The sequence below is a fragment of the Cyprinodon tularosa genome, unplaced genomic scaffold (genome assembly GCF_016077235.1).
Source record: "Cyprinodon tularosa strain WSP-4 unplaced genomic scaffold, ASM1607723v1 ctg659, whole genome shotgun sequence".
Classification (NCBI taxonomy): Eukaryota; Metazoa; Chordata; class Actinopteri; order Cyprinodontiformes; family Cyprinodontidae; genus Cyprinodon; species Cyprinodon tularosa.
Window position 1 is genome coordinate 320,483 of NW_024039406.1, and position 23,020 is coordinate 343,502.

Sequence of the window (23,020 nt, forward strand, 5' to 3'; positions counted from 1 at the left end):
AATTTGATAAACTAAGAAAACAGGAAACCTACTTATTTGGTAAAGTTTTTTAAAGATTCATATTTGCATGTTTCAAATGTTTTTTTCCCCATTTTACATTAATCCAATATTACGTTCAGAAAATCTTTTTACTTCCTTTTACAGTTTTTTATTTCCATTTACAACACACATTTTTATTTCGAAAATGCTGCTTTTTATTAATTTCCATTTTTTTAAAAATTTCTCTTTTCAAGCAACAATAAAGAGTCATAATCCAGTAGATAAAGTCATTTATTTCTATAAAGTTCACTAGTTTAGTCTGCGCCACGGGGCTGCTTGTGTGGGTTTCTAGGGGGATCGTTATGTTGAGGCACCACAGATTTTTTGCTCTTCTGGCACCAAATTAGTAAGAACCACCGCTGCTTGAACTGGTAAATATTTATTAATAAAAACAACATGATCAGCTTGTCTGTGTGTTTCAGCCTCATCTTACAATGAATGAAAGGTCACCTCAGTAATCATGAGGCTCTCTGGATCGTAGGCTCTTAGTTACGGCTCGTCTCTTAAGAATAAGCCTCTGAGAGTCTGTCTGTTCTCATGAGGCCTTCTGTCAAAGCCTTCTTGTTCAGTCATACCACTGACCTGTTTTCCACCCACTGATCTTCCGAGGCAAATATCCACACATTTTATGTTCCTACCGTCTCCAGAGTTAGAAACCTTAAAGCCCTTAGGTTTCTAACTTTCTCACTTGCTGCGATTGTTTTTTATAGACTGTAAAGTTACTTCTTCTGTGAAACATTTCACGGCTGGTTTGAAGTTTTCACTAGCAAACAGCGTGTGGTTTTGATGACTTATGACTCCTCCTGATGGTCTTCTGCGGTGAAAAATGAGTTACGTCAGCAGCTCTACGAATAGCAGTGTTCCCCAGGCTTTAGGCTGTCACAAGACGGGATTCCTCCTCAGTTCACATGTAGATTTATATCAGGACTATAAAGTTCCCTCCGAATTACTTTTAATTAATTGGTTTTAATAGACAATCAAAGTCTTAAAAGTCACAAATAGGACATAAGAACCTCAAAATTCTTGCTTGAGACACAAAAAAGGGATGAAAAAAGAAATAAGATGCTAACAACATACCAGTCAGTTATATGTTGATTGCAGAGAGCAGAAAAAATTATTTGGTACGGGATTTCCAACCCAGCAAATGCATCCAGTTATGTATTAATCTTCTCACGCTCAAGCGCCTGATGACTAATTAAACGTTGCAATGATGATGCCAAGGTCACAAGTTAAGAACTTGACATTAGTATTGGTCCCGGTTCAGGAGACGAGACGATGCTTGGATCACATGGACAACTTGGTTTATTAATATTAGATTGCTTTACAAGGTTCGTTTTTCTCATGTTTGACAGTAAATAACAGACAAAGGTAGAGATACTGATGATGCTCAAGAGCAGAGAGTATAAGAATAAACTTAGAAACATTAAAAATCATCAGAGTGATGGGAGGAACCAGCAAACAACAACAAGCTCCGGAGAGCTTATGTACTGAGGTAAGAGTGAAGAAAGACATGAAGTTAAGGTGATCTGTGGCAGCTATAGAGGAGACTGCTGAACAGGGAAGCTAAAAAAGTGCAAGACTAATAAACTCAGAGAACACAATGGAAATTATGGAAGCGAATCGTTACCATATTTAAAATGAAAAAGCATTTTCAGAAATTCTTTTTCATTTTGAAGAATGTGGCTGCATTGTTTGACTCATAAATAAATTTAGTCATCAATAATCATGTTTGCATTTTCATTTTCTTCTTTAACACCGCTCATCATTTTACTTATTTAAAATTAAAAAGAAAAAGACATTTGAGATTTATTTTTCAAAATGCACCCCAGCAAATACATACAAAAATTCAATTTGAAATGTAAAATTTGAAAATGAAAAAGCATTTCTTGAAATGCTTTTTCATTTTAAATATGGTAACGATTTGCTTCCATAGGAAATTAGACACAAAGTAGAACAAGGAAATTAACTGAAGGCCCAGTCAGACTCAGAACAGAAGAATAAAACTCTTAAAATTGGTTGTCCTCTATCCTTGCCTGCTATAAACAGGTAAACACGTGGACAAAATAGCTTTTTTCCCTCCTTAAAAGATGGAAAAACCCACAATTGTCACAAAAATTACTTGAATCTGACATAATTATCAATAAATGAAACTTATAGGAAAATTTAAAAATGAAATTCAGACATTGCTTTAAGCCATGCTCCAACAGATTTATTGGAAACAGGATGGACCCTTAATATTTAGTTGCGTAACCTTTTAAGGAAATCACTGCAATCAATCGATTCCTGTAATTGTTCATGAGACTTCTCCTCTCAGCAGGAATCGTCCTTGTAAACTGCTTCATCTGTCTTAGGTTTGGGTCTAATGCTAAAATGTGCTGCAGTTTTTTTTGTGTTGATTTTTGATGCTAATATTCATGTATCTTACACAAGTCTCAATTTAGACCAACAAAAGAAACCATTTATTAACAAATTAAACAAAACATTAACAGTTGACTGCAAACGGAGGGAGCAGTTGTACACTGGCTTTATGCATCTTGAATTCACTAAAGGATCGGTCAATGCATCTACTTATCGGCCAGTGCAAGAAAAAAATCAGACTTTAGATCTTTTATAAGTATCAGCCAGCTTATATATCAGTAAAGGTTTTTTAAACGGCCGATTTTAATTATTTTGACATCAGTTTAACCGATCTCTGATATGCACTTCCAGTTCTTTTGAGCAGATTGAGCTGATTCCTCAAATTTTCTTCCTTTTCTTACATTATGAAAATTACACAGTGATAGCAAATGTTATACACGTCTAAATTTAAACAAGAAGAACGAAAACGTAGATAGCAAAAGGAGGGAGTGGCAAAACATGCGCCTTATAGCAATCTCAAGGCCTGGCTGGTGACAATACATTCAAAAAATCGGACGTAACTAAAAGGCTGGTTATACTCCTGCAGTAGTGTGTCGCAGTGAGCTCGTCGCAGGTATGGCGCAGACATTTTTGAGTTATGCCCAGTTTATGCCATGTTATTGCATGCCACAACGCAAGAGGGACAATCACGAACTAGTCTGTGTGTCGGTTCGATGAGCTTGTTCGTGTCTACAACCCACAGGTCGCCCATGAGTGTTCCCGAAACCAACAGACCGTCGCACAGAGCTACAAACTAGCGTCCTGCACGGTGTCTGGGATAGTGTCCGAGGTGTGCCAGGCGTTGTGGACGGCACTACAGCCACAGTTTCTGCCATTAGGTACTAAACAGGACATGTGCATAGTGTAGAGTGGATATAGAACTGACCAATCAGAGGCCTCCTTTCCATCTTCCCTGCAACGCTATCTGCGGCACTGTCTGCGGACACCCACAATTTTGGCGAGGTGCACCAGAGTGTCTGCAGAAGGGGCGGGGGAATATCTGCGTTAAATGCGACAGAGATTACTTGGTTTCTGACCATAAACCAGGTTTTAGAATTTGAAACGGACCAATAAACTAAAAATTAGACTGAAAAAACAAATAAATATAAACCTAAAGACACATAAATTCATAATTAGACTAACAATCTAAAAAAATTTAACAAAATTTTAACTAATAAACAATAAAATCAGCCATTGATGTTGATGAATGCCCTGATAAAACAGCAAATGCATGAATGTATATTAGATATTTGCAAAGCATGACCTTCCTTACCAGTTGCTCTGTGGGGCTCATGGTTGCCAATTATAGGAATAAGGTCTGGGGAGTCACTTTTTCTCTTTCCAACAATCTGCCACAGCTTCCATAACAAGAAATGCCTCTAACGAGCTTCCTGAGGTCCTAGACCTTCACCCTGAATGAGTCTCTAAGGGGGCTCCACAGATTCAGGGTGATTATTCCATTTTTTTTTCTGCCCTCAAATTACAATAGTAAGTTAAAGTTTGTTTTCTTCTTTGGAGATCAGAGTTTCTCTCTCAAGATATGGAGAAACTGTCCAACATTAAGATGGCAAAGATATTTCAATTTCAGGCTTGTTTTTGTCTGTTCAAACTCCAATTTAACAGGCCCAAGACAGGAAGATAAAAATACACTGGTTGGCATTGTTTTGCTTTTCCAACACTAACTCAAACACAAACCCAAACTGTTGAGTCCCGTTACCTCGCCACATCTATGCCAACTAAAGCTCAGCAAAGAGTCTGGCATGGCGGCTCAGCGGGCATCTGCCGGGGCGCTGGAAGCAGAACCCAGGTTGTCAGATGAGACAAAGAGCAGCAAGAGAGAACGAAGGGAGTGTTTACAAGCTCCAGGAGTTTACAAGTACACTGATCGTGCTCTCGTACTGTGCTCGGCCCCCGTGTGGGTGTGAGTGTATGAACAGGAGCGAAAGGGAGAAAGACAAGGCAGTGAGAGGAACTGATTTCACACCAGCAAAGTGCAATCTTGAGGCACTGACTCACTCCTGACTCCAGCAGCGGTGTGGCTATAATACAGTGTTTACACCCTCCGGATGAAACAGATGGAGCAGAGAAATCAAGCTAACCACCGGAGAGCACCTTCCTACCAGTATACACTCCATGGTAGTGGAATACCTACTCGGAGACCTTTATGGCAATGAATTGTTTGATAACTTGAACTATGGGGAGGTCTTCTAGCTGTAGAATAGTTCAGTAGGGAGAAGGTAATGATTTCCCTCTGAATCCCCAAAAGTCTCATCAGGACCACATCAACACATGCAAACTACTGTATACTAGAAGGACATTTGCAGCTACTGTAGCAGGTTTTTAATCTCACCACTGAGAAATAAGAAGGCTGTTTTTTTTATGAACTGACCTCGATAAGGTGACGGACTGCCTGACTAAAACTCATGAACAGAACAGGAAATCAAGGTATTATGCTAATATCTGGGAAATCCATGCACTATTAGGTTTATCAAGGTTTTCTTCCGTTCATCCCATCCAACTTAATGGTTATGCTCAATTTTGATTGAAAACCAGCGGGATTTGCTTAATGTTGCACTCCATACTTTTTATATACTTTATAATCTCTAGGATCTCTACCATAATTCAGATGAATCAGGACTGCAGCCAACCAGCAAACTTATAACCTTACTCCGCCAGATAGATTTGCTCCACATATCCATCTGGAAACCTTCCGTTGAAGTAATTTTGGGAAGGGGCGAAAATACTGGTTAGCTGATTGGCCTATGTTGGTGATAGACGGGCCAAATAAACCAATCAGATCAACGAAGCATATGGCGTACTAACAGAGCGACGACGAAGAGGAGCCAATTGATAGATCAGACTCTTGCCGAAACCAGGCGGGAGAAGAGCAAAAACATCTTTTCCTCTGAGAAAAGTCTCCAGAGCAGTGTTTTGCTCTTCTTTCAGTGAAGAAATACTCTGTTATTCCAATAAAGCTTGCTCAATAGCCACGCTAATGCTAGTTTCATCGGCTGAAGCCGCCATGTTCTTTAGACTGAACTGTCGCGCTTCTCGTTGCGTCACACCTCAAACCGCCTCAAAGGTTGACTGATTGGACGTTCGTTTGGTGAACTGCTCCAAATTTTCTTTAACGGAGAGTCTCCAGACTGATTTGCGAGTGAAACCATGAAAGCTTGCGAGATCAGGATGGTCTCACGAGGCTAGTAAACTTAACCCTCACAGTCTAAATATCAGTTGTCCTTGTTTTCTTAGTCCTCCTATTATAATGCTACCACTGCTGGTTATCTACAAATTTAAGCTTTCAAACAGTAGGCCAATACATCCAATTGTGTTGGGATCCATCTGCACCTTTACCTTCAGATGTGCTGCAGATGAAGGGGAGATTGCTACATGCAGGGTCTTGTGCTCCAACTCAGCATGACTTTTTAAACCTACAGTTAAGCTCTTGCAGCTCTCTGTCCGGTGGCCAAACACTGCAAACACTGTGTATATGCATCATTTACAGCAAATTTCAACAGCAGAGATAATTTACTCCCACTGGGGAGTGGATGACAAGTGGTTAGGGCATAGAGCTTGGAATCCTGAGGTTCTGAGTTCGAGCCCCACTCCCACAGACTGCCACTCTGGCTCTCTGAGCAAAAAACTCTTAACCCCCACAGTGCTCCCCAGGTGCCCCATGATGGCAGCCCACTGCTCCCCAGTGGGATGCAGTGGGCAGCATAAATGCAGAGGTAAATTTCTGCAATATGAGATCAATAAAATTCAAACTCAAAATCAGACTTTAAACTTTAAAACTAGACCGACAGACTCAAGAAGTAAAACTTCAGACTAATAAACTGAAAAATTTGACTAGTAAACCCATACACCGGACTAGCAAATTAAAAATTAGACTAATATCATCGCAGTGACATCACACAAACCTAGTTACAGTCGTGGCCATCTTAGGAGGGGTAAAATATTTGCCTAGCAACCACAGGGGTTGACTGTACTCTCAGTATTTCCCAAAACAGTTAAAATACAATCCACTGGACTTTGTTTCCAAGTTTGAAGACATTTAACTTCCCATCCAGGAAAGTTTTTATATTCAAAATGTCAGAAATAGCCTTTATAGATTGGACCAAAAACAAAACTTTGTTTTGGCTTAGAAAACATGTAACACACGGACAAGAGGCGTACCCCAAACGGGTTATTTGCTAGCATGCAATAACCTCTGCTGTTCTATTCTCAGTAGAATTTACATGTGGTTTGAGACATAGGGCGTTTCTCAAGTACGTACTCGCGTTCTCGTGAAGTCCGTTCTTGGCGAAAACGCAGGAAGGTCGGACTTGACGAGAACGCGAGCACGCAAGCACGTATGTGTATTGGAGCAGAGCGTACTCATGACATCATCACAGGCAACGTTGTTTAGCATTTCTTTAACAGTCAAAACTATTTATTCCCTACACAAAACATTTTGAAAACAATATTTTTAATTTCTAAAGCTTAAAAAGCATTTAAAAAAATTACCGAACCGCAAAAAAACCGCCATCAGAACGAGCGGTAGTTCACACATAACTAGACCGAGAGAAGTGCACTACAGACGGGGTAAATTTAGCCCTGGCTGCGGTTACCCTCGGAGGTCTGCTGGTCACTCTGGTCCGCTCAACGTCGGACTTTTTCTTTTTAATTTCGCACTAACTCTGTAAACAGGCCACACAGGGAGGCTTCAATGTATAATGTTATCGCCTCAAATGATTTCAAAACGTACTTTTGAAGAACAACAGCAGCAGAAAAGGGAATGTTTAACTTAACACTGTGAGCGCTGTCTGGAATCAAGCTGCGGCCGCGGGGCATTCTGGGGAAGCGGTCAGTCTGAAGAACGCACAAGTCTGCTCTGATGCATGCTCGATAAAGAGGGCGGGGTGAGAACAACATCCGGGGATTTGATGCGTTCTCGATCTGGCGTTCTTGAGAATTGGAACGGTACTCGGGCTGAGGCTGATGACGTGTCACGAGTACACGAGAACGCTCAAGAACGCATATTGAGAAACGCCCATAATGATTTATCATTATAACAATCATACTTCCAGCTTGCGGTTGTGATGGCCTTACGGTCGGAACAGCCCCTCGTTGCAGTAAAAGAAGTTTTTCAAATCCTGCTTTGAACTGTCCAAGATTTTGAAAGCCGTCTTCGATAAAATGCTTCGAGCAAATGAACAACTGAGCTTTAAACTTTGCAGGGATCTTCTGATAGACAAAAATATTCCATGTCTGACGGAACTTCGGATCATAGGGAAGATTGTGAAAATGTTCCCCTTTCTCCGTGCAGCCTGGAACAATGCTTTTACACCCGTGATTCTGGCTCATTTTCAGTAGACAACCTGCCTGCTTTGTAATTCTTGTAGAAGTAAACCCAACTGTAGGCTAAACAGCTAAACTGGTGTCTTACATCTACCTCTATTCATGCTCTTGGGCCGTGAACCAGTGGGCTGGTCTGGATGTCAATTTCAGGGCATGAAAAAAGTACAGACCAGAACCAAATAAGGCAACATCCCCGAGTTGACTTCAATTCGCTGCTTTGTTTGGATTCTCCCGTTTTATGGTGGAAGTTCAGAATTGTGAGATTTGCATAGAAAGGAGGTGTTGATGGGTTTTGAACTTCTCTGTAAGTCCATTTCACCCACTGAACTATCGTTATTCATCTATGACAATGGAAACTCTGTTTTGCATTCTATGAGCCTTTAACTGCTTGACCACTGTATCTCTGAGCATATTGTGACCTCTAATTGAGGTCCGAAAAGTTGGAGGACAATAAACCTTGAGGACAGGAGTTTAAAAGCAATATTCCTTAAAAAGTAAAATAGATCTTCCTTTTTTTTAAATGTAAGATTCAGACCTTGAAGAAGATAAGAAATCAGTAACTAGGCATGTCTAGTTTTAAGGTGTTCGAAATAAGCTGTTGCTGCCAACCTCCTTATCTTTAACAAGTTGATTATCTTTTTAGCATCTTTAGTTTTTAATGACTGTGAAAATACAAAAAAAAGGTTGAATCATTGCTGGACGTAATATATGTGCAGAAATATTAATGTCCACTTTTGTGGAACACTGGATTAAGAAGAGTCTAATCTTAATCTTATTCATTAATGAAATTGAATGAAATGAATCAAAAATCTATCCAAAAACTTAATTTCTTTTATTTTGACTTTAACCAAAATCAATCTCTACATATGTGGTCCTTTCTTTTTAACTGCTCTCTTGTCTAAAGGATAAATGAAACCCTGGTGAACCTTTAAAGATTGCACATTGTTGCTCACCGTTGTAGCTAATGTGTATTTTCTTAAATGGGCCAAGCCATAGTTAACTTAATTTGCCTCACCGTTGCTTCGCTGGCCGTGACATGACAATATTAGTACTGTTAGTCCGCTCGGCTGCAGCTCTGGGATGCAGCTCGCAGAGGGAGCGATCAATGCTGAGATGGATCCTTAAAGCAGGAGAAAGTAAAAATCACCTGGAGCTGGTTAGGAAACATTACACCTTCTGCCTTTCCCTGCTGTTTCCTGGGCAAAAATGTGTGTGCGTGTGTTTGTGTGCAGGAGGGTGGGCGGGTGCGTCGGTGGAGAAGCAGCGGGGCAGTTGCTATGGCGATAAAGTATTTGCACTTCAGCTGCAGAATGGCAACATCCTCCTCGGAGAATTGCGACTTCAAGGCTTTCTAATAAGGCGAACACTTCCACTGAGGAGCCGCAAACAGGCAATCAGACACAACCCCAAAAAGATACTTGCATCTTCCCACTGAGGTCAGAGGAGTTGTTGAAGGAGGCCCAGAGATGGTCTAATCTGTATAGAGTGGCATAGGTTTCAAACACAGGGATCACAGTACAGTGAGCAGAGAGGGATACCTGCATAGAGGAGCGATGGACAGTAAGCAGAGACGCTCCTGAAGTTGGTCTATAGAAGAACGTATACAATAATGAGCTGGAGACATGGAAGGCTATACCTCAAGGAGTGTTTTCCTATCCTTCTCTCATTAGCTTCACGTTTCAGGAGCGATATCTAATTACATTCATTGTCAACTTCATCAGTAAATCCAGAATAAACTACAAGTAGTAAACATGTACAAAACCCCATGCATTATGCATCATGTGTCAGGCCTGCTTACAAACGAGCAGACATTAAAACAACGGCACACCCTCTGGCCAGTGAGTGAATCCTTGAAATACACCTGCACTTGGGAGAAAGACAGAGTCTACCCTCTTATGTAAGGTTATAGTGGTGGGTATTTGGGGGTATTTGGGATATGTTGGGTCTGGGGACGAGCACTATGACTACGACAACAAAGAAAGGCAAGATAAAGAAGAAAGAGATTCCAAACACTGACTTTAAAGGTCATAGCTAAAACTTTTTTATCAAAACGATTCATTTTTCCAAAATAATACATCCATGGAAAATCTAAAATAGTGAAATTTAAAAGTATTAGTTAAATAAAAGTTTTTGTTTTTTTGTAGAAATCTACATCTGTTTACAATAGAAAGGATAAAAGGATTCTACACCAATAGGAATAGCAGGTTGAAGTCATGTGAGACCTACTAGCTCTGTTAGAGCTGAAACAATGGCTTCTTCTTGCATTAAGTTTCTTAGATTCAAGCCAAACCCACAAAAGGATGCACATTGGTTAAGCTTTCAAGTATGGATGATGATTTAAGCGATCCTTGATTAGTTGTACCAATATACTTTTATTTTGAGAAGTACTTATTTTCATTGTAAATACAATACAATAAAAAAATCTGTTTAATTGTAATACATTTAAACAAAATAATTTCTCAATATGTGTACTTGTGCGTTCTCATGTATTCAAAAAACGTCATCAGCCTAGGCCTTAGTACTGTTTCAATTCACAAGAACAGGAATACAGAGAACTGACAAATTCCCCGGATGTTGTTTTTGTCCCTCCCTCTTTACCCAGCATGCATCAGAGCAGACTTGTCCGTTTTTGAGATTGACAGCTGTCCCAGCATGCACTGCGGCAGCAGCTTTCAATAGAGCGCTCACTGAGCTAAGAGTATGAAGTTAAAAGTTATCTTTTCTGTTGCCGTTATTTTATAAAACATCCCTATATGGCCCAAACTGAAAAATTTGCACTTAAAATTTGCACTCAAAATTTTGCAATTTCCAGTGGAAAATTTTGAAAAAAAATTTGCACTAATTTAGTAGCCTTCTTGCCGAAACCAGTCGGGAGAAGAGCAAAAACATCTTTTGCTCTGAGAAAAGCCTCCAGAGCAGTGTTTTGCTATTCTTTCAGTGAAGAAATACTCTGTAATTCTGATAAAACTTGCTTGATAGCCACGCTAATGATAGTTTCATGGGCTGAAGCCGCCATGTTCTTTAGACTGAACTGTTGCGCTTCTCGTTGCGTCACACCTCAACCCGCCTCAAAGCCAACGCTGATTGAACGTTCGTTTGGTGAACGGCTCCAAATTTTCTTCAACTGTTTCGTTTAGATTAGATTAAATTAGATTAGATTAGCTTTATTGATCTCACAGCGGAGAAATTCACTGGTCACATATTGGCATAGAAATTAAAGAAGGTGCAAACAAGGAGGAAAAAGGTGCATTAAGAATAAACAATATATATACAGTATATCCAGGTATATACAGTATATCAAGATAAATAAAGATTAAGGTGCAAGTGTGCATGTATCACACACAATGAAAAACAAAAATAAAAATAAGAAATTGTTGGGAGCTGGAGAAATACACCTTTTCTCCAGCAGAGTCCGCCCTGGATCCTCCCTGCTGAGCTGCTCTGCACACCTGCAGCTGATGATATCATCTGGAGGACCTGGACTACTTAAGCTGCCTTCAGACCTTGCCTCGACGCCGCAGTGTCTTAATCAGTTGGTTAGCACTTAAGCCATAGATCCCTAGTGAACCAAGTCTCCTTTGAGTCCAACCTGGATTCTAACCCTTTTGTCTCTGCTTCCAGGTTTCCTGTTCTTTCTCCTGTGAAGCTCTGGAAGAGCTTAACCTGCCGAGCCAGCCCTCCGAGCCAAACCTGAAGACTCACTTTCTGGATTTCCTAGCAGCTCTGGATACCGAGCTGGAAACACAAGCCAATGTCAAAACAGCCTTTAGAAGTAAGACGCTGAAACAGCTTAAGGACTCTGCCAACCCAAGCTTTCTCCGGACCCAACAGTTCCGCTCCCAAAGCCTCCTCTACGTTCATCAAGGTACAAACCTGAACACAATCAGTCAAGTCTCAACCAAGCCTTCGCTAACTAAACTGTCTTTCTCACAGACGCCAGTGAACCGGTCCCAGCCCAGAACCATTGCATCAGTCTTTATTATATGTGTGAATTTGCCAATAAACTCTGTTAAACTTTCCATCCGTGTCGTCAGTGTTCTGCATATTGGGCCTCCCTGATACCCATCATGACAGAACACTGCGGCCAAACACAAGGCCCAGCAGATCACCTCCTCCGTCGATTAGAGGAGCAAGAAGCTAAAATTCATGGACACGCTCTGGCTCTCCGTGAACTAAACACGCATATTGAGATGCAAAACCAGAGGCTCCAAAGCTACGCAAATTACGTGAGTAATGCTAACACCGCTCCAGCAACCCAACCATTTCCGGGTCCAGTTCCTCCGCCGAGGTCACCGGCTGTGACGTCATCCGAGTTCCGCACAAGTCTCCCAGAGAAGTTTTCTGGTAACGTAACTGATTGCAAGGGATTTTTATTTCAATGTCGTCTCATTTTCCAGAACTCTCCTGGCAGTTTTCCCACGGACCACAAGAAAATAACGTTTATCCTTTCCCAGTTAACAGGAAGAGCTCTGGCTTGGGCTCAAGCCAGATTTGCCTCAGATGAAAGCTTAAACTGTCACTATTCAGATTACGTCTCTGAATTTTCCCAGGTATTCAACCAAGACACTGACCAAACCCTTGATTCTCGAGCTCTGCTTCATTTAAAACAGGGAAATTCTTCTGTGGCCGAATTTTCTATAAATTTCCGGGTTAAAGGAGCTGCTTCCGGATGGAACCAGGGTGCTTTAAAGAGTGCTTATTTCGAAGCATTAAACGAAAATATTAAGGATGAGTTGGCTACCCGCGATGAACCGGCTACACTCGAAGAACTAATCCAATTAACTATAAAACTGGACAACCGGATACGGGCCAGAAACAGCCGCAAACATAAGAGTTTGGCGTTATTTTCCTCTGCCCCCGCCTCTAATAACGTGACTGTTGTTTCTGCCCCCACAGAACAGTTATCCAGACCAAAGCCAAAGAGCCAGCCTCTCCCTTTGCCTGTTCAGGCTACTCATCCTGGAGAAACTGAAATGGAGCCGATGCAGGTTGGACACACAAGGTTGTCTCCTGAGGAAAGGCAAAGGAGATTTTTGGGCAGACTTTGCATTTATTGTGGTGAGAGTGGACACTTCATTGTTTCCTGTCCAGAAAGATCAAAAGCCGGGGCCCGTCAGAGGTTTTAAGGAGTCTGACGGGCCATGAAGAAAATGAAAAACCTCCTCGTCTTTTGCTTCCTGCCTCGTTGTTTTTCCTCGACCAGAGCCTCTCTCTTTCAGCCTTCATTGATTCTGGATGTGAACGTAATTTAATAGACTCTGATCTCGTCCAACAGCTCCAAATTGCTACGGTTCCCTTAACCCAGCCTCTCAGAGTCTCTGCGATTGATGGGAAAAAACTTCATCAAGTCACCCACCAAACTCAACCCCTTGAACTTCTAATCTCAGGTAACCATCGAGAGTCCATAACCTTCTTTGTTTTTTCATCTGCATGTTCCCCACTGGTACTGGGTTATGAATGGCTGGAGAAGCATAATCCCCATATTAATTGGGCCGATTGTCATGTGGAGTCCTGGTCCACATTGTGTCACGAGACCTGCCTCCGTTCTGCAGCTCCCGCTGTGGGGTCCCCTAGAGGTGGGGGGGAGATGGACGTCCCTGACCTTACTCCGGTACCCCCTGATTACCATGATTTGGCTCCTGTTTTCAGTAAGGTCAGTGCTTCGTCCCTTCCACCACACAGACCATACGACTGTGCCATCGAGTTATTACCCGGTGCTCCGTTACCCAGCAGTAGACTTTATAACATTTCCAAACCAGAACGTGAAACAATGGAAAAATACATTAACGAGTCGCTAGCTGCAGGAATTATTCGCCCTTCTTCATCCCCGTTGGGCGCAGGATTTTTCTTTGTTGGAAAAAAGGATGGTTCTTTGAGACCCTGTATAGATTATAGAGGCCTGAACCAAATCACTATCAAAAACAAATATCCTCTTCCTCTTCTCGCCTCAGCCTTTGAGCCTGTACAAGGAGCTACCGTTTTCACAAAGCTCGATTTAAGAAATGCCTATCATCTCCTTAGGATACGTGAAGGAGATGAATGGAAAACGGCATTTAAGACTCCTTTGGGCCAGTTCGAGTATTTGGTCATGCCTTTCGGCTTAACAAATGCCCCCGCATGTTTTCAGGCCCTAGTGAACGACGTCCTCAGAGACTTTCTCAATGTGTTTGTATTCGTATACATTGATGATATCCTGATCTACTCCAAGAATCTATCTGAACATAAGAGACATGTCCGCCTGGTTCTTCAGAGACTTCTAGAGAATAAACTTTTTGTAAAGGCTGAAAAATGTGAGTTTCACCAATCTTCAGTTACCTTTTTAGGGTTTGAGCTCGAGGGCGGGCAGGTTAAGCCTTCTGAAGAGAAGATAAAAGCTGTTTTAGAATGGCCCGTTCCAGAAAGCCGTAAGCAGCTACAAAGATTTTTGGGCTTCGCTAATTTCTACCGAAGGTTCATCAGAAATTACAGCCAAACTGCCCTCCCATTAACTGCATTAACTTCTTCCAAGAGATTTTTTCGATGGTCCCCCGAGGCACAAGCAGCTTTTGACAAACTCAAAACCTTGTTTTCCAGAGCTCCAGTCCTAATCCAACCTGATCCCTCTAAGCAATTTATCCTAGAGGTTGATGCTTCTGACTCCGGTGTAGGGGCAGTTTTGTCTCAGAAACTCGACTCTGATCAACGAATCCATCCCTGTGCCTTCTTTTCCCGTAAACTCTCTCCCGCAGAACACAACTACGACGTTGGGGACCGAGAACTTTTGGCCATTAAGTTGGCTTTGGAAGAGTGGAGACACTGGCTCGAAGGAGCAGAGCATCCAGTCCTGGTGTGGACTGACCACAAGAATCTCGCCTACATCCAGTCCACTAAACAAGCTACTCCTCGACAGTCAAGGTGGTCTCTCTTCTTTTCACGTTTTAATCTCATTATCTCCTACAGACCTGGATCTAAGAACACCAAGCCCGATTCTCTCTCTCGTCTCTACGCTGTGGATCAACCTGAATCACCCCAACCTGTCCTCCCTGCCTCATGTAACGTTGGAATGGTCACTTGGGAGATAACAGATTTAATCAACGCTGCCCTGGCCACAGAACCTGATCCAGGTAATGGACCACCTAACCGTACCTATCTTCCCTCGTCTGTTAGGTCTCGTCTCATTCATTGGATGCACTCGGCAAAATTCTCTGCTCATCCGGGAGTGAGCCGAACAGTTTCACTGATCTCAAGACGGTTTTGGTGGCCCACTTTGCATCGAGATGTAAAGGAATATGTGTCAGCCTGCTCCACCTGTGCACGGAACAAAGCCTCTCATCAGCCACCCTCCGGCTTGCTGCAACCGCTCCCTGTGCCCTCACGTCCTTGGTCCCATATTGCCATCGATTTCGTCACTGGTCTCCCAGAGTCTCGAAGTATGTCAACTATTTTAACCATCGTAGATCGTTTCTCCAAATCTTGTCATCTGATCCCTCTCAGAAAACTTCCTACGGCCTATCAAACCGCCCAGTTGCTGATCAAGCACGTCTTTCGCCTCCATGGTATTCCCCAGGACATCCTCTCAAATCGTGGTCCCCAATTTGTCTCACAGGTTTGGAAGGCTTTCTGTTCTGCTTTAAATTGTAAAGTGTCACTAACTTCTGGCTATCATCCCCAGTCAAATGGTCAAACTGAGAGGATGAACCAACACCTCGAATCCACCCTCCGCTGTCTCACCTCCAATAATCCCACAGATTGGAGTCAATATCTCACCTGGATAGAATACGCCCATAACTCACTCAAGTCTGCATCTACCGGTCAGTCTCCCTTCCAAGTTAGCCTCGGCTACCAACCACCTCTCTTCCCTGCAGACGAGAGAGAGATATCGGTGAAGACTGTCAACCACCACATCCGTCGTTGCCAGCGTGTTTGGAGAGAGACCATCCGAGCACTCAACCGTTCCTCTGAGTCCTCTAAGAGGTTCACAGACCCCAAGAGACGTCCAGCCCCCGAGTACAAGGTCGGCCAGGAGGTCTGGCTGTCCACCCGGGACATCCCCGGGATGTCCCGCAAATTATCCCCGAGATTCATTGGCCCATACAAGATCACTCGAGTCATCAACCCCTCCGCCGTCCGTCTTCAACTTCCCCCGACACTCAGGATTCACCCTACGTTCCACGTCTCCCAGGTAAAACCAGTCATCTCTAGTCCCATTTGCCCTCCATCCGACTCCCCTCCACCCACCCTGGAAGTCGATGGACATCCGGCCTTCACCGTTCGCCGGATCGTGGACTCCCGTCGGCGAGGTCGCGGTTGGCAGTACCTCGTCGACTGGGAGGGCTACGGTCCAGAGGACCGACAATGGGTTCCTGGTTCATACATCCTCGACCCTTCTCTCATCGAGGAGTATGAGCGTTCCCTCCCGTCTACCTCTTCCGCACCGCCAAGGGGCGGTCGTTGAGGGGGGGGTACTGTTGGGAGCTGGAGAAATACACCTTTTCTCCAGCAGAGTCCGCCCTGGATCCTACCTGCTGAGCTGCTCTGCACACCTGCAGCTGATGATATCATCTGGAGGACCTGGACTACTTAAGCTGCCTTCAGACCTTGCCTCGACGCCGCAGTGTCTTAATCAGTTGGTTAGCACTTAAGCCATAGATCCCTAGTGAACCAAGTCTCCTTTGAGTCCAACCTGGATTCTAACCCTTTTGTCTCTGCTTCCAGGTTTCCTGTTCTTTCTCCTGTGAAGCTCTGGAAGAGCTTAACCTGCCGAGCCAGCCCTCCGAGCCAAACCTGAAGACTCACTCTCTGGATTTCCTAGCAGCTCTGGATACCGAGCTGGAAACACAAGCCAAGGTCAAACCAGCCTTTAGAAGTAAGACGCTGAAACAGCTTAAGGACTCTGCCAACCCAAGCTTTCTCCGGACCCAACAGTTCCGCTCCCAAAGCCTCATCTACATTCATCAAGGTACAAACCTGAACACAATCAGTCAAGTCTCAACCAAGCCTTCGCTAACCAAACTGTCTTTCTCACAGACGCCAGTGAACCGGTCCCAGCCCAGAACCATTGCATCAGTCTTTATTATATGTGTGAATTTGCCAATAAACTCTGTTAAACTTTCCATCCGTGTCGTCAGTGTTCTGCTTATTGGGCCTCCCTGATACCCATCATGACAGAAATAAAAAAAAAAATACAAGGGAATAGCACAGAGATTTGAGGTGACATATGTACAATCCAGATGGATTATATACAGGTGGATTTACTTTTACATTAAAGTGTAGTAGGTAAGGAACAACAGTGAGGTAGTGGTATGACTATTCTATTCACATATATTGCACAGTCAGCATATTGCACAGAATATTGCACAGTCAATAAATAAAAAACTATAATATAGCTGCACAGTGGTATTATAGCTTTTTATTTATTGACTGTGCAATATTAGTCTGGTTAGCATTACTCTTAGCATTATTCTTAGCATTAGTGGACCTGACAACAACGACAGAATGAAAGCATGTAGGCACTTACTCGCCGGGAGGAGTTAAACTTGTAGCTATCACCTTTACATGACTCAAAAAAACACTCAGAAAAAGTTAAGTTAACATATAAGGTACTTAATCTGGGGCCTATTGTCGTGTCTTTATGCCATTGTAGGGTACCATTGCTGATATGTTACCCCAGCACAAATACCCCATTTCCTAGAAAAGTATACAAAAAGTAATATAAAAGATGCCCATTTCTTGAACACCTCTCTGCATTAAGGGTCTCAATGGGACCAGAATCCATTCAAGGGAGGAAATATGGTGCTAGGTTGACCAATTCATTAGAGCGCCAAAACAAAGACACAATGAAAACACCCACCCCTGAAATTAATTGAGCTACCAATCAATTTTAACCAATTAATCTTAAGTCCAAACTACACAGAAGGCATCTGGGGGGGATGACCTTTAAACCAGAAACCCTCTCTGTGAGCAGCAAGTGTTCCAATATGTAGAGGATGCTGTAATATCCATTAAAAATACATTTGTCAGAAAGTGTTGTTACCCGAACCATGACTAGAATCCCCTGACTGATAAAGGAATCACAGATGAATTTCAGTCTGGGAGCACTTGAAGAAACTCCTTCGCCCAGAGGGCGAAAGTAAAAGTGCACTGTTGTAAATATGCTCAGCTGTTCCACTACAGACCACCAGGGCGGCCGAGAAAACCTTTGTTCAACCTGAAATGACTCATTTAATCATCCAAAACGTTATGGAACACATTAATTAACTGAAAAATGTTGCATAGTGTGCCTTTAATTGGAATGTGCTTAGGAGGATGGATGGATCTCCATTGTTAAAGAAACAGCGATCCAACTATAGATCGCTCTGGTTCAAACTGCACTATTGTCAAAAACTCCTGGATAGGTGTAGAAAATTCTTTAGAAAGACTTACCAAAATTTTTGATCACAACCTTAAAATCTTGGCCAGAGTCTGTTGTCACAGGACTCTAATGTTCCTGGTACATGGAAAGACGCTTACTTTTAGCTTGAACACATGGATCTGCAGGTTATCTGCAACTCACTCTTCCCCTTCTATGCAGCAGCAAACCCACTTTAACCGTATTACCTCCACCTAAAGGGCTGGAGTGAGAAAGTCAGTGTCTTATCCCTGTTTAATTTAACTTGTCCAAGATTGAGTGCTTCTCTTGTTTGTAAACTGCATTTTAAAAAAATGCAATGGTATTGCAAGTGCAACTGAATCCTTATTGGTTATTCCTTGCTTGCTCTGCAATTAGTGCTGCCTGGTCACAGATGGTTTCTCTCTTCCATTAACACCTGTTTCCTTAGTTAAAAAAACAAAAAACAAATAGACTGGAGCTCATGTTTCCTTTGTGTTGAACATAAGGTTTAATACCAGCCTGGATTTAGAGCAGAGCATGGAGAAGATCGACAACAGAAGTGAAGAAATGTGGAATAAGGTAAAAAAAATCGTTCTATGATTATTCAAACTGGGTTCCTGAGTATAACCTCTACTGCTCCTTTGACTTCAACTGATGTAATGTAAGAACTTTCAAGATGCTGTTGTTGTTTGTTGTTTTTTTTTTTGTATCTCTGCTTCTTTTTCTATCTCTGCTTCTGTCTCCTTGAACCCCAGTTGGCCTCAGCAGATGGCCGCTCACACTGAGCCTGGTTCTGCTGGAGGTTTTTTCCTGTTAAAAGGGAGTTTTTTCTCTCCACTGTCACTACAAGCATGCTTAGTGTGAGGGATTGCATTTGAGTCGATGCAATCAACTGGTTTTCCTCAGATAGAAAACCTTGAATCAATCGGACTGGATGATCTGGTGAACTGGAAAGAGCCTTGAGATGACGTGTGTTGTAAATTTGCACTATATAAATAAACTGAATTTCATTTAACTGAAATTGCTTGTGTTCTAACGTAGGCACAATGGCAGGAATGTCCGCCCTACTCTGAATTCCTGATCATGATGCCTTGAGGTGTAAACTGCCATTTCTGTCACTAAGATCCAAACATGTTTCCGTCTGGTTTGCGAAAGCCTGCCACTATAATAATAATAATAAACTAATCAATATTTGCAATCCTTAAAACCTTAGAAACAATTAACTTTACTTTTTCTCTGTTTCTTATCTTTACTTGAACTGTCTTTCTTTAATAATTGTTTCAAAGAAGCCATCGGCTACTTGGCTTTCTACTCCTGTATTTATCTTCAATCTAGTTTTAGAGCCAGTTCAGTGGCTCTAAAACAAGATTCAGTGGCTCTGCTGGGTTTCAGTGAGCAGAAGAAAATGTTCACCTTTACAGTGTTATTCTTTCTCACCATATAGGAAATATTAACCCAGTAGGATTAATGTGATTTATTCAACATGACTGCACCTCTGTCAGGTGAAAAGGAGGTACGCTTTTACCGGTGTTACTTGTCGGAAAACTCTCCTGCTGCTGAGTTTTTGATTAATGTAGGAAGACATCACCTACTGCTCCTGAATCTGAACCACTGAGGACTATCTAACTTCACCACAAAAACTTGCTTTTATCGCCGCTCGGGTCCACTTTCTCTCCCTCTCAGGCCGCAGCTCTCATTGACCTCATCGTCTTCATGAGTTAATGGAAGAAACGTGCCCTTGGGGTCCATCGGGCACATTTCGAGTCGGCTCACACGTCCTGAGACGGAAACAACATGAATAATTTGCATTGATGCTGCGGGGAACGTGAGGAGGGCTGACACCTGCGCGCCGTGAAATGGAGACACCCTTTAATTCCCTGGACTCAGGGGAATTTCTGCACAATAAGCAGCTCGGAAAAACAACAACAAAAAACGCTTTTGTGCTTCTTGTGGTCTCCAACTGGAGCTTAGTTAATGAACTATAGATCTTTTTGTCAAGGCATAAAAAAACAAAAGCAGGTCAATAAGTGAGTTACATAAAAGTATTTTATATGGTTAATGAGGCAGGCCTAATTGAATCTGTGCCCCACAGCATTTAAATCTTTAACTGATTACTTCTCTATCAGTCTAATAAATGCTGGGAACTGACAACAGCAGGATATCGTCACTAATGCATGACGTTAGTTCAGCTTTGAGTTTATAAAACACAAAAAGAGACAAATGAATGAATATAGAATTTAAATGTAAGGTTCCAGATCATATAAAGTGGATTACTTTTACCACTTAATTAATCTTTTTCAGGAATATAGAGTGCTAGAAAAGTATAAATACATCCATAAATTAATAGGTGTCAGATTAACTTAAAGATTCTAATTAACTCAAAGGCGACAGCTACAAGTCTAACTCCTCCAGGCCACTAAGTGGCGCACTCGCACTCCGCTGCTCTCGTTCTGTACCTGTTTCCAGGTCTGCTAATGCTAACCTAAAAAAAATTTGTAAAATACTAGTTCAGCTCCCTATTCTTTCCGGAAGTTATGTCGCCTGAACAGTCCAGCTTCTTTTAAGTGTGTCTTCAGTGTACGCAAACTAACTGAAATTTGGTGATTAGTCTTGAGCATATCCAGTATCACCTCGTACGTATGTCCTGATTCAAAATATTCCTGGATAACGGCAGCTATGTTTGGGGCGCCGACAATATCCATGTTTTCAAAAGCCGCAGCAGGCAGAATGACTTCCGGTTCAAGGGTCAAACGGCGCCGTCGTCCAATCAGCGATGTCTTATGTTTCCCACTGGTACCTACCTTTCCCGGTAGGTTAATGTAATTGTGTTTTCCTTAATGTAGTTGCGCTTTGCTTTATGTAGTTTTGTTTTCCTTAATGTAGTTGCGCTTTTAGATTTGTAGTTGCAGTTTGCACTTCAGGGCCACCGTAGTAAGATGAGGGGGTTTTAAATGTAGCAAAGTAAAACTACTTAGGTTAAAATTACATATTTCAAAAACTACTCAGAAAATTACAAATTACTCGTAAAAAGTACTCAATTACAGTAACTTGAGTAAATGTAATTAATTACTTTCCACCCCTGGAAATAAGATTAGCTGTTTAGTTGCTCACGGTAGTGATTGACGAAAATAATGTTTATATACAAGAACTGGGAAAGTGCAAAATGAAAAAATAGCATTTTCTTGAAGGTCAACAAAACTTTTCACATCAGATGTTCTTGCGTGGAAACTTTAAAGCGATAATTACCCTGTAAACAGTGTGGATAGCAAAAAAGAAGTTGCCATGTTTTGCTGCTAATGAAACTGGTGCATTGAGTCTATTGAAGGGAATTGGAGAGGAAACTAAATGCCTACAGGCTCTAGAACTTCACACCAGATCAGCATAGATAGAGGCTGTAATAAAGCCATGATATCAGACAAATATCAGAAATTGTGTTGTTTTGATAGCCGGTAACTAAAACAATCAATAAATCTAATCTTGTGTAACAAACTGTCGTGGCTGAAAGATGCTTTTTGGAAGAATGATCCTAAATAAGGAGGAATTTTGTTTTTTGGTCATAAAAAAAATCATAATTTTAATAACCTTATATCTATAGAGTATATGTTTAATTTTGTTCTGGTGGATTTATTTTAGATAGAGGCTTTTTAAGTGCTTTTAAAGTGCCGAAGATTAACTGAACATTATGTTTAATTATGTAAATGCTTCAGGGCTACAAAGGTTCACTTAAGTGTCAGTTCAGCATGTTGGTTTGTAAATACTAGTAAATTCTAACTACATATATTAGTGTTCTTGTGCAGTTAATCCTATCTCTCCCTGCTCTGCTCTGCTAATTAGAGTAAACAGACCCTCTCTCCCAACCTGGCTATTTAAACCTGCCTCTCTCAGTCATTCCCTGCCAGAATGTCTCCTCACAGCCTTCCTGTGCTCATCCTTCCTTCACCGGATTCTCATTAGCTTCAGACACTGAAATATTTCTGCTTATCAACAGTTTGCTCTATCTTCCAGCCTGCCAACCATCCTCCAGTCTGCTTAAAATCTTCCTCCACTCTGGTCATTTATCGTCTCCCTTCTCAGAACTGCAATCCGCCAGTTCAGCCTGTCACCAGTCTCCTTATGCAGCTACCTGCCCATTCTGTTGGTCACCAACTGGTTCAGTCATCAGCTGCCAACTCAAGCCGGCTACCAGTCTGCCTGCCTGCACTAATCAACGTTCAGTACAACCTCTTTTATCTACATCCTGAGTCCTCAGAGGTAATTTTATTACAAATTAGTCAATAAAGTTATAAAAGAATTAAGTTACTAAAAGAAATTAACTTCATAATAATATCCTAATTAACTGAATCTTTATTATGTAACATTTTTTATACCTTAACTTTAAAATCCTTCCTTATTTTTGCGTGTTTTTAACCTTGGAAGACAAAACAGAAGGATTTCAGTGATATAGCTAATTTAGTATTTTCTAGCTGTTAGTTTTTAAATGTTTTACTGATATTGATTAAATTGAATCAAGAGAAAATGTAAGAAAGCACATTTAAATAAGTGTTTTTCTAACAGCTAATCACTTTAAGATAAAATACGAAAACAACTAAATGGATTAAAGTATTTTCAAGCTCAGGAGGAGGAAATATATTGAATCATTGAGTAATTTGAAGAAGCAGAAGCAGTTCATGTAAAAAGTGTTTAAAAAAATAAAAAACAAAAGGGATTACAGACTCCAGAACAAGTTACCAGAGAAAAAGCTTTCAATAACAGCTCTATCACTCGGCCAAATGGGAAGGCTGACAGAGAACAACAAAGAAAATTGATGCTTTAAATGAGCCGAGCATGAAATCCGAAGCAAAGCAGGAAGGTTTTGGAAGGGAGACCCACCAGCAGCCCAGGGAACATGTTAACGGG

General features: G+C 41.7%; 1 protein-coding gene across 1 annotated transcript in view; it reads right to left on the reverse strand.

Annotated features, from left to right (window-relative positions):
* Positions 1-23,020, reverse strand: part of LOC119799315 (potassium voltage-gated channel subfamily H member 2-like) — a gene marked incomplete at its 3' end in the record, with an annotated part of 341,978 nt that overhangs the window by 317,473 nt on the left and 1,485 nt on the right. The window lies entirely within an intron of this gene.